General features: G+C 47.7%; 1 protein-coding gene across 2 annotated transcripts in view; it reads left to right on the top strand.

Annotated features, from left to right (window-relative positions):
• Nucleotides 1–10,625, top strand: part of LOC126036754 (electroneutral sodium bicarbonate exchanger 1-like) — a 123,110-nt gene that overhangs the window by 55,212 nt on the left and 57,273 nt on the right. The window lies entirely within an intron of this gene.

Raw genomic sequence — 10,625 nt, 5'->3', positions numbered from 1 at the left:
CTCCCCTACCCTGCTTCCCACCTATTCCAAAAATAACACATCCTCACAGCCAGTGTCCTCCATGACACTTGAAAAAACCAGAGCATCAAAAACACAGAGCTGTCCCAAAGTTACCGATCGCTCCAAGACCCATCACGCTGCTACTTAGACCTCAAGGCCTTGACCATTTCTAGAGACTTGCCACAAAGCATCTGCATAAACAAGATGAACACCATTGCCCAGTTCCTGCCTTACTCAATGCTAGTTCACAGTCCAATTGCGATCCCCTCAACTCTGCATGCAAAGAGCCCAAAGTCATTAAACCTTCTACGCTGCCTCTACAATGCCATACAAGACACACACAAACATAGAGCCATGTAATTCACATGCAAATGTAATGCCATACAAGGCAGTACTCTTACCTCAGTCAAGGCAAAACAACTCAGAGCCTTGCCATACCAGACAAAACAGAACAGGGCCAATGCAAGAGACTCTCACGTGACAGTCAATACAAGTACAGACCAAAACAATACAAAACCAATACAGAACCATAGAAGGCAAGGCAGTCTCAGGTGGCAATCCATACAAGTACAGAGCACTGCAATACAAAACACAATGCAGGGCCAGGCAATGCGAGACAGTCTCACATGACAGTCGATACAAATACACAACAAAACACCACAGGGCAAAGGCAAATACAGACCAATACAATGCAAGAAAACTGCAAAACACAGCAAAGCAAAGCAGTCTCATAGAGCCACCGGATGCATCTTCCTTCAGAGTCCACTCACAGACTCAACTCCTTACAGTGCTCTGCTGCCTTCCCCCATCGCTCTGTGGGACACATCCTGTCCCTCCACATCTGAAAAAAACCCAAACCAAACATATTGAATGAGTCACCTGGATGCAGAGCAAGAGCTTCACAACTCCAGAGGTCTTGATTCCATCTACAAAGACCATCTGGAATGCAGCTACAGCCTGTCATTTTAAAAACAACAACAACAAAAAAACAACACACAACCAAAAAACAAACAAAAAACCAACAAAAAACCCCAACACACACACCCCCCTGCCCACTGTAGGGTTCAATTATATGGAACTTAGTTACTGGCCCTGAAAGTAGCTCATGGTCGCAAGAGAGTTCCAGACACCTTTGAAGGCTCTGAACAGAACAAACAAGAAGATAGAAGAAGAAAGATCCCAATTAGAAAAACACAGGTGCACATTCCACGATAAAGGGAACTTGGCACAACCGACCTCAATTCAGGGGCTTATCTCGACCAGTTGGACTAAGACAAGTTTTGCATGCTCTAACATAGCCAATTATATCCTGTGTGTATGCACGTGTACAGAGCGAGTATAACTAACTGTATCTTATGTTTCTACGCGTGGACAGTATCGATGTAACCAATCACCGCTTACGCTTGTGCGCGTGGACACCACATGCTTGCGTGCAGCAGCCAATCAAAGCTTCTAAACAACTTAGAGAATTGTGTAAGAATGATCAGCTAAGCTCAATAAAGGGGCGACTTTGATCATCATACTGGTGTTCTATCATCCGGGCCCCGCACGGAGTAACCCTAAACCCTACACCCCACCAACCAAAAAAACCCAGGGCCAAACTTGGAGCCCATCACGTGCAAGTCTTAACACCTTAGAGACTCAAATCCGCTTCACTGCCCCTCAACAACCCCTGCCACACGGCTCCAATTGTCTCCGTGAAACACTATCGGCACGGCTGTCCGCGCAGGCCGCTGATGGCTACTCGAGCCGAGATGACTGTACAACCCTCGCCTAAACGGTCTAGGCACATCAACGTTTCACCTGTAGACTCTTATCGCTGTTCCACCTACCCCTGACTCCACACCCCCCCAGGCAGAGCAGCTCCAAGCCAAGCACACCGTGTGCAGAACGTCACCACGTGGAACGCCACCAACGAGGTGATTCAACGAGAGAGAAAACTCTCAGCAAGAAGAATGACCCCCGGACGGGAGGCGCCGTCGGGCAAGATGACCTACGGGGCCGCAACCGCGAGGCCAGGAGGCTCCACAGCAGACCCAGAGGAGTCAAACGGAGCGGCCCGTTACAAGACAGCACTGTCAAAACCCAGACGACAGATGCGCCAGAAGCCTGGCGTCGAGACCTAAGGATGTCAGGATGCGGGGAAGAAGTCCCACTCCGAGAAAACGGACGGCTAGAGAGCAGAGCTGCCGATGCAGGCTGAAAAAATGCTGCCATAGAGCACTGACCGGAACCCGCCAAGACCGATCCATGCTTTAGAGCTCCGAGCGCAAGAAAAGAAGCACCCGATTGGCACCAGGCCAATGAGTAAGAGCATTCAAAACCCTAGGGACAGCACCCGAAGCGCATGCCTCGCTCCTCTGGCGCAAAGCGCGACAAGGACATCGAGACCCGAGGAAGGTCTAAGCGCACAAGACAGACTACACAAACTACACGCCACCACGGACACGGGCTGGAACTGCCCTGCCCGGCACACACGGGTCTCGTGCTGAAAAGCAACCCGCTCCCTTCTCCTGCGCAAAGGCGACTGCTTTGGGACAGCCCTCTCTCCTGCGCTAACTTTAAAACTCCTCCCTGCTATTCCCAGCTTTGTCCCTTCCTCTCAGCCTGGTCCCTCAACTTAGCTTTCAGAGGGCTGAGGGTCCAAATCCATCCTCCACAAAACCACACGGGCTAACTGGGATGTTCCTCAAGGCGAACATTGCTCTTCAACATCTGCAATGAAAAAAACAAACACAAACAAATCAGAAAAGGGAGTAAGCATCCCGCTGGCCAACGCCAACTACTTCCCCAACTCCCCCCTCCTCACAAGTGCCACCGTGTTCACTTCCCCGCTCATTCCAGACTCAGACCCTGCAGCCATCATCACTCGTGGTATCTAAGGTACCGAGAGAAACCACGTTAGCGTGGCACTCGTGAGAAGCCATCGGCCCCACGCTCCTCCTCGCTAACCCACAGCTCACCTGAAACGCTCATCCAATTCAAAGATAGCCCACACAGCACCTCCACAACAGAAGGTAAAGGCTGAACCGAGCAGCCCCATAATACTTTGCTATTCAACACCGACCCAGCCGACGACCGCCTCACCTTCTCGGACCGCTCACCGGCATGCAGCTTTTCGGGAGACCTTATAGCAGACTTCACGGTACGTAAAGGGTGCCTATAAGAAACCTGCAGAGGGACTTTTTACAAGGGAGTACAGCCATAGGACAAGGCGGTAATGGCTTTAGTCCTAAGGAGGGTACATTTAGTTTAGGCGTTAGGAAGACGTTTCTCACTAGGGGTGGCGAGGCACTGGAACGCGTTGCCCAGAGAACCTGCGGATGCTCCCTCCCTGGAAGCATTCAAGGCCAAGTCAGATGGGGCTTTCAGCAACCTGGTCTTGTGGACGGCGTCCATGGGGGAGGGTTGGAACTAGAGGATCTTTATGGTGCCTTCCAACCCAAACCATTCTACGATTCTATGACATTCAAATCCAACTGCAAAACTCCTCTGAGAAGGGCTGGTGAACCCTCCTCCCTTTCCCCAGCAGTCCCAAAACTTAAGAAACCCCTTTTCTTCTCCTCAACTGTCAGGAAAGGAACCCCACTGCTTCCTGACACCTCCTGCCCTCAATCTGCACTCCTGAACCCCCTTCAGTGGCTACTCCTCAAGAGCCGCTCTTCTGAGCAACATCCCAAATTCTGGGGGCACCCCCTAACCTACAGCTCCCCAGAGACTCTGAGCTCTGCTACATGCCCACAAAAGAAAGTCAAGTCCCAAGCCTTGTAATCTACAAGGGGCCTGCCACCAGCTGCAAAGATTCTAAGGACAACGTGGCATTCTGTGGGCAATGAGGAAAGGCACCCCAAACCCTGAAGGGCACTGTGCCTCACGGCCCTTCTGCTTTCATCAGTAGTACTAAAACTCCATATACAAATACATACAAGATGCTCACCCTAACCCCTGCTAAACAATGTCACCATCAGTCCCGTTAAGAGAGATAACAACTTACACAGCAGAACTGTTAAAAAACAACGTTCCTTCTTCAATAAAGTTGGGAATTGCAGGAAAACACAATGCATGAAGAATAAAAAAAAAAAAACAAACAACAAAAAAACCCCCAAACAATGCATACTATTAAACCATCTTTCTACCCCTGAACTGATGCAGAAACTGACACTAGGCCTAGTAGATGTAGAAATAGAACGTATGTTTAGACTCAGTGTATTGCTAAATAAAAGACTCAGGAATTTGTTAGAAGGTTAACAACTGCCTCCGTAAGTTGATTTACATAGACAAGCCAAGGACATAAAGCACAAGATTCCTGTGTCTGTAATATAAGACAAAATAACATGCCCTCTTTGAGGAGGTATTCTGTTTGATAAGAAAATATGTTCTGTCTCTTGTGGTGACTGAGCCAAAAGCTAGGTGATAAGCAGAGAAGTTGTTTGTGGGGCCCAGAAGGGGATCGTACTGCGCAAACTCGTACAACAAAGTTCAAACAGCGGACAAGTGAGGAAGACTATGGAAGACCAGCAGAGGACTCCAGAAGACCACCGAAGACCTTCAACACGCATGCATAAAGGACATTTACATATGCTAATGACTTCTCGGAAAATCAATGAATATGTATATTATTTCTCAGAAATTTTATGAATATGTATGTAAGGCAGGTATTTAACCTATACAATTAGTCCCAGCCAGAAAGCACATTTGGAGGAGCGATCCTCCGTTCTTCCAGCGCTGCAATAAAGAATACTTAACTCCATCACTGAATGCTCATTTCGAGAAACAGAACACTCGAAACAAAATTACTGACCTGAAAAAAAGAAAGGGGGAAAAAAAAAAAGCTGCATACAAGTGTGTCGTGGTTTCAGCCCAGCCGGTAACAAAGGACCACGCAGCCGCTCGCTCACTCCTCCCGCCCCCCTCCGGTGGGATAGGGAGGAGACAGAGGAGAGAAAAGGAAAAAAAAAAAAGGAACCTCAAGGGTTAAGATAAAGGCAGTTTACTGGGACAACACAAAACAAAATTGCAACAACAACAACAACAACGGTACTAACGAAAGAGTAAACAAAAAGAGTGATGCACAGTGCAACTGCTCACCACCTGGAACCCAACGCTCCACCACTTCCCCCACCGAAAGTCGAGCGCTCCCCGGGCCCGATCCCCATTTATATACTGAGCATGATGTCACATGGTATGGAATAGCTCCTTGGCTAGTTCAGGTCAGCTGCCCCAGCTATGCCCCCCACATCCCAGGTTCCTGTAAAAATTAACTCTATCCCAGCTGAACCCAGGACAAAGTGTTACTTTCTACCACACATGCTGCTGAACCTTGACTGGTCCTGAAGCTCTTACCTCAGGCAGACACCTCTTCCCAAAGGGCTGAGCCAGCTCAAAAGCTGCAAAGCACTCAAGGAAGAACTGAGCACCAACACCAGAGAAACCCAGGAGCACAATGAGCTCCCTCAGCAGAGCCTGTGGCTCAAATACCCCCGAGCCCCCGCCCACCACCCTTAGCACAATCCCCTGGGAAAGGGGAAGGGCAAACCACCAGCAGCTATAAAGTCAGCTGGAGGAGCAGCAGCACTGTTCTCACCTGCCTTAAATTTACAGCAAATGAGACCCTGAACAGAGAAAGTGACCCTTACTGACAACGATGATACCTGCTCCTGTGCTACAGCTACACCTATTGCATCAGCAATGGGACCAGGTAGGGAATTCAACTTAATTTGTCTGGGGCCTAGATAGAAAACAATAGATGCCCTTCCAAACTAGGTAGGAAACTAGCTCATTAAATGCAATGACAATGTTGTTATCAAAAATGATGTGCTTTAGTTTCCTATAAAAAAGCCAAAACACTCTGGGGTTATGCTTCATTTCTAGCAAGACTGTGCATACCTCCTTACTTCTACCAGAACTACCTTCTGGATAGGAATGAATCAAAAAGCAGAATTAGATCCCTTAAGAATTCCGTCTCCAAAATATCTCTGGTTGCAAAACAAATTATTTCCTGTGAATAGCCAATGATGCAGAGTCCCCCTGAGCATGTCTCCAGCTGACTCCCTTAACAGAGGTACAAGAGCCCCAAAGCACAAAAGACACCAAAAAACCCCCATGGAAATACATGGGGGGGAACAGGCAGCAGCCATGCCCTACAAGGACAGGCCAGGGCAGGGCAGGGGGGCAACAACACCCCCTGCAGTCATGCAGGAAAGGGTCAGCAGAAGCCACACCCCCGCGGTTTGGGGTGGGGGGGAGGGGGGCTGCAGCCACAAATGACACCAAGAAAACATGGAACTTCAGGGATACACAGCGGGTGGGGGGAAGGGGGTGATGCCCCCACCAATCGGCATGGGAAAAAACTCACAGGGAAGGTGGGTTAGATGGCTAGTTTGCGGTGGTAAGATATGTGCACAAGAACATGCACAGGCTGGGGGGGGTCATGCATGAGGTTTACCTTCACCAGGGGCTCCACCCAGGTAATCCAGAGTAGGTAACCTCATCTGGGATAATCTGCAACAGCAATTCCGCTCTGGGTTCTTGACCCAACACCAGATAATCCACACTGCCTGCCCCATGGAGGGGGTGCTTCCCACAGGATGGGGCATCTGTTGAGCATCACCACACCCTTATGACAACACATCTGAAAAATTAAAATCACAAACTGTATTTCAGCATATTAAGAAAATAACACCAAATGAGTAGAGGAATTCCAGCAAAGGGGGAGGCTAGCAGCTGCCCTAATTAGGACTCGAGCTAAACAGGTCAGCTCACAATACAACACTTCCTTTAGAATGTAGACTGATGAAAACTGGTTTGCTGTTAGATAACTGTATAAGTGAGATTTGATAAATGATCATGTATTAACATTATTGTTGAAACAGTAGACAAAGGGTACCTGGGGACATAATTACAAAAGTGTAGTGAAGTGACTAACTAGTAATTATTCATAAGTTTTGCAGTTCTTTGCTCTTATGACTAGATGTTCCTGTACGCTAAATGAGAACAATGCTGAAACTGACCACATGTGATTGAAACTGCATTAAGCTTCAAGATCAAAGAACAAGGACAAGAATAAAGACTTCGAGGACAGCCAGCAAGAACTTCAAATAGGTCGGTGGTCGCAAAAGCAGCCCTTCATCTCAAATGGATCCTTCATTGCGCATGATTGGATGTAGGCAGTACTATGATAATCGGTTGCCGTCGTTTTTATGTATATGTGTACTAATCTGATTAATAAGCAATTAGTTATTCTATATAACCTGTTTGTGCTAAAGCTGTGGCATGCACACTAGGTGGAACTATCCCCCGTGCATCCAGCACTGCAATGAAGAATGCCCGCTTTCTAAAACTCCAAAACGAGTCTTAGGGAGTTTCTTTGACCAGCTTTTCAGTATCAGAGGTACAAGGGAGGAAAGAAAAAAAAAAAAAAAAAAAAGAAAAAATGGGCAGGGGTGTGGGAAAGAGAAGGGACCAGGGGAGGGACCAGAACGCCGAAGAGGGGAGACGGGGCCCCGAGGGCCCAGGGCTCACCACAGCTCTTGTTCTTGGCACTGCCAGGAGAATTTGCCAGTTCAGATGCTTCTTTCTGCTCCTCTCCTGCTCCCCACCTCTTCTGTAACTCCGGCAGCACGGCCATCCTCCCCCTAGGAGTAACACAGGTCTTGCAAGACGAGGCTTTCTAGGCACGGAGCCTCGCTCGCTCGCACGTTATGTGGCCGTGCGGCATACGGACCCCGCGGTGCACCTCAGCAAGCCCCAGGGTCTGCTGTATCCTTCTGCATGTGGCATCAGGGTTGCAGGAGCGACAGCAGCCAGGCAGCAGACGCTGGCGAGAGATTTACAACAAAAAATAACGCCTGGTTCAGGTGACAGCCTGAAGGCAGGCCACAAGAGACCCAAAGCTGCTTCGTGCCGGAGGGGCAGCTCTGTTCGGCAGGAAAGGCCGCGGCCCAGCACACCAGATGCGAGCGGCCCACCTGCAAGCCAGCGATACCCCGGCGACCCTGGGGCTCGGTCGGGGTGGGCACCTCCGTGCTATCAGAACGCGGCTCTCCTAATCCTGCACGCACGCAAGGCTTCTTGCGCGGGGCTTGTCTCTTATCGAAAAGACGCTGCACAGTGTTACTTACCGCCCTGCCCTCTGGCGTGCAAAGTAATCAGACGTGAGGCAGGGAAAGCAAAGAGGCCTGTCGGGATATTAGATGTCCTCAGCAGAGGACCACAGAGCCCTCGAGGTTCCATCTTTGCTCCCTACAGGAGCGTGGCTCCGCACTCCTTGCCGCTCCTGCCAGCAAGCGTCACAACTGCCCTTTGCCGCCTGCAACACGGCCCCAGTACTGCCGCTTACAGAGCGAGAGGCGCTCGCTATAAAGCGGCGATGAAGAAAAAGGACGGCCCGTCGAGATGGCAGGAGGAACACAGAGAGCCTCCAGCATTAGCCAGACAGGGCTTGCAACTCACCTCGTGTCCTGGTTTAACGCCAGCCAGCAACGAAGGCCCACGCGACCGCTCACTCGCTCCCCCGCCCCCAGCGGGACGGGGAGACAATCGGAAAGGGCAAAAGTGAGAAAACTCGTGGCTTGAAACGAAAACAGTTTAATCATCATTAAAAAGAAACAACAACAACTTGTAAGGAAAAGAAGGAAAAAAAATTACAGAGAACATGGTGCAGGCAACACATCAGGGGTCTGGAGCCTGATGGATGATGGGGGGTGGTGGTGTGGAATACGGAGGAGGGAAAGGAGGGAGGCAGGGCAGGAGACAGGAGAGCAGGGGGCGCAGGGGGAAACAACTCGTGTGGGTTAAAAACTCGTGTGGGTGAAGGGGGTGGGGTGGAGCAGCGGGGAGCATATGGGGGAGACACGGACACAGGGGGTAGGGTATGTGTGGGTACAAAAGTGCACGGGGTGTACTAAAACAAGTTGTGCTGCTTCACAAAAACATGGTCCCACCTGAATTCAGTAGGGTTTCTTCTGCTCTTAAACATTAATCAGGCACTTAAAGCCTTCAGTAGACTTGTAAGTCCAAACCTCCAACAATTTACGTACTCTTATCATTTCTGATATCCATGATATGTGAAAATAAATCTTTCAGTTTAATAGTTGTCACTGAGAAAGATACGTGTTAATCTAAACCACACAAGGGGAATAATATCATGTTCGCCATGTAGACTTTACTAAGAGCTTGAAATTAACTTCTCAGGATCTTTTAAGCTTCTAAGCATAAAATAATTAGTGTAGCTTACAGATGTGGAAGAGAAATCTTTTGGTATCATAACCAAAGTAGTCTTCTCCTCTATGAATGGCAACACAATCTGTAATACTGCATCGACACTTCAAAACCCATTCTGTCTCTCCCCTTTTGTCATCCAATGTTGTCTTTTAGATATTTCAAGAAATTCTTTCATGGTCTATCCCATAAAATGAGAAGTAGATTATTACGGAAGAGCTCCACAGATAAAAAGTTAATGCATTAGACTAACTGTGATATAAAAATCACTGGAGATATATTTATGTGTGATGTTCTGATGAATTATCTAGTTGTTTACAATTGCTAGGACTTCTCTCAGTAGTAAATCACTGGCAATGTGCATGAACACGAGAAACTATTCATGGGGCACATTCATCCTTTAGCAGTTAAATGAAGTTTTTAAATCACAAAATTGGCTGTTACACAGTCTGTGTAAATTACATGATAGTAACCCAAACCACAAGACCATGTCTCTCCTACTTTGCTCTGTTGCAGAAGAATCTCAGCTTGCAAAGCACATCAGTTTTCTGTAACACAGATAACCAGGGTTCACACAGTCAGACTTTTCACTCAGAAGGCCACAGAAAGAATCATAAAGAGACCAAGTATCTTTTCCTTAAGCATCCTGTTTACAGACAGCTATGTTACCTCCAAGTGCTATGAACGTTACTTTCTCTAAAACTATCTTCCATTTAGTTTTCCTTTTTTTTTTTTTTCCTTTTCTTCCCCTGAAAACAATCTTATAGCTTAATCCTTATACGATTTTTTTCAAGTTTTGGTTTTTTCTAACGAGTATCAACACATGAACACTCTAAATAGTTTCAGGAAGGTCAGTATTTGCTACAGTTGCACTTGATCCAACATCCCACTTTTTTTTCCACCAAGCAAAGGAGTTCAACCAAGTTTCTTTCAAGAGCCATACAGGAGAAAGTACAGATTCTGCTCTGTCTGCTAACAAGCAGGCGAAGGAGCTGCTACCAATTTGAATACTATACAGGCTCTGCTGTGCCCATTTTCAACTGGGGAAGAGAAATAGCCCTTCCTGTTTCAACATTTAGGTCCACTTTTTCTCATTTGCAAAGCAGATCCACTGCCTTGGGAGACTGACCAGAATTACCTGGAACAAACATTCTTTTTGCCTAGGATCTGTTTGTTAGTTGAGAAAACAGTCACTACGTCCCTGTGATAATATGACACGATTTCATCACTACATTTCTGTCTCAAGGGGCCCAGCTGTATTTTATTTTCTAGTAACACAGTATCTATCCAATTCCGGTCTCTGACTTAAGAGATGAGCAACATGCAATTTCTTCAATGTCTACTTATCACGTGAGGAAGTCAACAAACCTCTTTTCACAGTTACAAGCACTTTTCAAAGATGTGAC

This window comes from Accipiter gentilis, unplaced genomic scaffold, assembly GCF_929443795.1.
Source record: "Accipiter gentilis unplaced genomic scaffold, bAccGen1.1, whole genome shotgun sequence".
Classification (NCBI taxonomy): Eukaryota; Metazoa; Chordata; class Aves; order Accipitriformes; family Accipitridae; genus Astur; species Astur gentilis.
This window is presented reverse-complemented; position numbering and strand designations above follow the sequence as displayed.